This window comes from Danio rerio, chromosome 19 (genome assembly GCF_052040795.2).
Source record: "Danio rerio strain M-AB ecotype USA chromosome 19, GRCz13ab, whole genome shotgun sequence".
In the NCBI taxonomy this organism is placed as follows: domain Eukaryota; kingdom Metazoa; phylum Chordata; class Actinopteri; order Cypriniformes; family Danionidae; genus Danio; species Danio rerio.
The window spans coordinates 15,959,999-15,965,391 of NC_141039.2; positions in this window are offsets into that span (position 1 = coordinate 15,959,999).

A 5,393-nucleotide genomic window follows, 5' to 3' on the forward strand; every position below is an offset into this window, starting at 1 on the left:
GGGTCTTTATAGCACTTTATATTATGTTAATACCCCCTTTCTCCAAAATGCTGCAGTAAAAAGGTTTCATGTGAAGTACACATACAGTATGCTATGTTCTGTATAAGAACTGACTATTGTTTTTTTCTACTTATTTGAAATGCGGTCCTTATAGCACTTTATATTAGGTTATTACCCCTTTTCTCCAAAAGAGTGCAGTAAAAAGTTTTTATGTGAAGTACACATATAGTATGGGATGTCCTGAATAAGAACTGACCATTGTTTCTTTCTACTTATTGGAAATGGGATCTTTATAGTGCTTTATATTATGTTAATACCCCATTTCTCCAAAACAGTGCTGTAAGAAATTTTCATGTCAAGTACATAGTATGGAATGTCCTATGTAAGAACTGACCATTGCTTTTTTCTACTTATTGGAAATTGGCTCTTTATAGCACTTTATCATATGTTAATACCCTGTTTCCCAAAAACGCTGCAGTAAAAAATGTTTCATGTGAAGTGCACATATAGTATGGAATGTCCTGTATAAGAACTGACCATTGTTTTTTTCTACTTATTTGAAATGGGCTCTTTATAGCACTTTATATTATGTTAATACCCCCTTTCTCCAAAATGCTGCAGTAAAAAGGTTTCATGTGAAGTACTTAAATAGTATGGTATGTCCTGTATAAGAACTGACCATTGTTTTTTTCTACTTATTTGAAATAGGGTCTTTATAGCACTTTATATTGGCTTAATACCCCGTTTCTCCAAAATGCTGCAGTAAAAAGGTTTCATGTGAAGTACATATATAGTATAGTATGTCATGTATAAGAACTGACCATTGTCTTTTTCTACTTATTTGAAATGGGGTCTTTAAAGCACTTTATATTATGTTAATACCCCAATTTTCCAAAATGCTGCAATAAAAAGGTTTCATGTGAAGTACACGTATAGTATGGTATGTCTTGTATAAGAACTGACCATTGTTTTTTTCTACTTATTTGAAATGCGGTCTTTATAGCAATTTATATTATGTTAATACCCCCTTTCTCCAAAACGCTGCAGTAAATAGGTTTCATGTGAAGTACAGATATAGTATGGGATGTCCTGTATAAGAACTGACCATTGTCTTTTTCTACTTATTTGAAATGGGGTCTTTATAGCACTTTATATTAGGTTATTACCCCAATTCTCCAAAACAGTGCAGTAAAAAGTTTTTATGTGAAGTACACATAAAGTATGGGATGTCCTGAATAAGAACTGACCATTGTTTCTTTTTACTTATTGGAAATGGGGTCTTTATAGTACTTTATATTATGTTAATACCCCATTTCTCCAAAACAGTGCAGTAAGAAAGTTTCATGTCAAGTACATAGTATGGGATGTCCTATGTAAGAACTGACCATTGTTTTTTTCTACTTATTGGAAATGGGCTCTTTATAGCACTTTATCATTTGTTATTACCCTGTTTCCCAAAAACGCTGCAGTAAAAAGGTTTCATGTGAAGTACACATATAGTATGGTATGTCCTGTATAAGAACTGACCATTGTTTTTTTCTACTTATTTGAAATAGGGTCTTTATAGCACTTTATATTGGCTTAATACCCCGTTTCTCCAAAATGCTGCAGTAAAAAGGTTTCATGTGAAGTACATATATAGTATGGTATGTCATGTATAAGAACTGACCATTGTCTTTTTCTACTTATTTGAAATGGGGTCTTTATAGCACTTTATATTATGTTAATACTCCCTTTCTCCAAAAGTCTGCAGTAAAAAGGTTTTATGTGAAGTACTTATATAGTATGGTATGTCCTGTATAAGAACTGACCATTGTTTTTTTCTACTTATTTGAAATGCTGTCTTTATAGCACTTTATTTTATGTTAATACCCCCTTTCTCCAAAACGCTGCAGTAAAAAGGTTACCTGTGAAGTACATATATAGTATGGTATGTCCTGTATAAGAACTGACCATTGTCTTTTTCTACTTATTTGAAATGGGGTCTTTATAGCACTTTATATTATGTTAATACCCCCTTTCTCCAAAATGCTGCAGTAAAAAGGTTTCATGTGAAGTACACATATAGTATGGTATGTCCTGTATAAGAACTGACTATTGTTTTTTTCTACTTATTTGAAATGCGGTCTTTATAGTACTTTATATTAGGTTATTACCCCGTTTCTCCAAAACAGTGCAGTAAAAAGTTTTTATGTGAAGTACACATATAGTATGGGATGTCCTGAAGAAGAGCTGACCATTGTTTCTTTCTACTTATTGGAAATGGGGTCTTTATAGCACTTTATATTATGTTAATACCCCATTTCTCCAAAACAGTGCAGTAAGAAAGTTTCATGTCAAGTACTTAGTATGGGATTTCCTATGTAAGAACTGACCATTGTCTTTTTCTACTTATCAAAAATGGGGTCTTTATAACACTTTAAATCATATTAATATACAATTTCTCCAAAACAGTGCAGTAAGAAGGTTTAATGTGAAGTACACATATAGTATGGTATGTCCTGTATAAGAACTGACTATTGTTTTTTTCTACTTATTTAAAACGGGGTCCTTATATTACTTTATACTATGTTAATTCCCCCGTGTCTTTAAAATGCTGCAGCAAAAAGCTTTCATGTGAAGTACACACAGAGATAAGGGTGTCGTGTATAAGATCTGACCATTGTTTTTCTCTACTTATTTGAAAGGGGGACTTTATAGTACTTTTTTTCTATGTTAACACCCCGTTTCTCTAAAATGCTGCAGTAAAAAGGTTTCATGTGAAGTACATATATAGTATGGGATGTCCTGTATAAGAACCGACTAATGTTTTTTTCTACTTATTAGAAATGGGGTTTTTATATCACTTTATAATAGGTTAATACCCAGTTTCTCCAAAACGCTGCAGTAAAAAAGATTTCATGTGAAGTACACATATAGTATGGGATGTCCTGAATAAGAACTGACCATTGTTTCTTTCTTCTTAATCGAAATGGGGTCTTTATAACACTTTATATTTTGTTAATGTCCCACTTCTCCAGATTGCTGGAGTAAGAAGTGTTTATATGTAGTATGCATATTGTATGTGATGTTCTGTACAGGAACTGATCATTGTTTTTTGTCTATTTATTGAAAATTGGGTCTTCATAACACTTTGAGTAATGTTAATGCCCAATTTCTCCAAAACGCTGCAGTAACAAGTCTTTATATGAGGTTTAGTATGGGATGTCCTGTATAAGACCTGACTATTGTTTTTTTTCTACATCTTTTAAATGAGCATTTTTTTTCCAAATTGCTGCAGTAAAAAGGATTCATATGTTGTATATATGCATATAGCATGGGACATCTAGTATCAGACCTGATCACTCTTTTATTTAACTTATTCCAAACAATGTATTTATAACACTTTAAAGACTTTATAGCTCATTAATAGCCCATTTCTCCAAAATGCTGCAGTAAGTTATTATGAGGTATGCATATAATATTGGATGTCCTGTCCATAGTTTTCTTCTGTTAACTTAAATGAGGTCTTTCACATGAGGTATGCATGTACATCCATCAGAACCAAACTTTGTTTTTTTTTCTACTTATTTCTTTATAGCACTTTAAAGTGTGTTAATGGTACATTTTTCCAAAATGCTGCAGTAAAACAGGCTTCATATGATGTATGCTTAGTATTTGACTTCCTGCATCAGATCTTATTGTTGTTCTATTCTACTTATAACAAATAATAAGGTCTTTACATTCATCTAAAGTGTAATAATGCCCCATATCCCATATACTGAAAGAAACATAACCTTTTAAATCCCCTTTAAATAAAACCAACATATATTCCCAGATAGCAAACCGATGTTGATTCAACGTCGAATATTGGTTATAATAGTCAGTATCAGTCGGCGATCAAATTTCAACATTGAACCAACGTTCATTATTTGGTCGGTACATCGGAAGGATTTTACGTTGAAAAAAAGATATTGATTCAACGTCGAAATTTCGACATTGAATCAACGTTCATTATTTCAATATTTAAATATGAATCAATATTCATTATTTGGTCGGTAAAATGCCGTTTGCATCAGTGTAAGTAGAGAAATACAACAGCGAGTGCCCTTAATCTTGCCTTATACTATGTATTTTAAGCTGTTTTGGGAAGACAAATATGCAAGTTAGTTATTTGCACAGGCTAGTATGTCAAGAATTTGATTTCACTTTTATTTTGTTTTACTTTAATTATCTTGTTTTCCTTCGGAATATTATTCAAGTTTCTTAATCCCGTGATATATGGCAGTAGGACTGTTTACATTTATTTTGCAATAAAAATGCATTTTGATATTTCATAAGTACATCAGTGGTGTAGGCTAAACTGGATATTTGAAATTCATTTTATTCAGTTAATGTGATCTCTTCCCCTATATAACCATATGGTTTAGGCCTAATAAATAGATGTTCACCAGTAATCTGTTTTACCACGACAATCACTATATTATTACAAAAATAACTGCACACACAAACTGAATAGATTTCTACTCATTAATACCGGCACATATTTATCAGCGAACATATAAAACATGCAAGATGATTAATTAGATTTTTAAGTAGTTCTAAATAATTTAGTTCTGAATTTAAACTATTTAAGTTGAAAATAGGCTACATTTAATTTGTTTTAATTCAACCCATATAAATTGTTTGTAACAACTTTGTAGAAACATTTTTTTAGTATACATTTTATCAGATATAGGCCAGCATTTGTAACTAAAAACTAGTATAAGCTAAATTAAATTACAACCAATTAATTTTATGTGTGAACGGTTACAATTTTTTTCGGTGACATCTTTTTCTTTCATATTAGGCTATTTCTCGAACCAGAAATTATTTAAAGAGCTTATTTTTATCCTGCGTGTCTAAAACGTGACAATTTTTATTAGAAAATAATTAACACTTTAAGTTTATTTGTTTGGTAAATCAAATTTGCCATATTTAAAACGGCTTGTATTATACATTTAAAAGGTGTACATTAAAATTTTTATTGTTTATTTATAGCTTTCTGTTGAAAAATATAATTGCTTTAGCAGCAATTTTTATCGTGCCAAAATATGGATAATTGCAACATGTTCCCACATCATGACATTAATTTAAATGTTTGTCAACATTACATGAAATTACATGAAAATGTAATACTTTATGGTTTGGGTAAATAAAGAATTCATTTCAGTATTTCTTCGAGAAATAGCGTTTAGGCTACTTTTGTCACACCTTAGACACATACACAGCATGCGAAAGACAATATATTTCAACATTCAATTAGACACATTAACAGACATAGTCAAAAAAAAAAAAAAAAACATTTTATAGAATAACCCAATAAACACCTTCTCTCTCTCTCACACACACACAAACATAATTCAACAAAACAG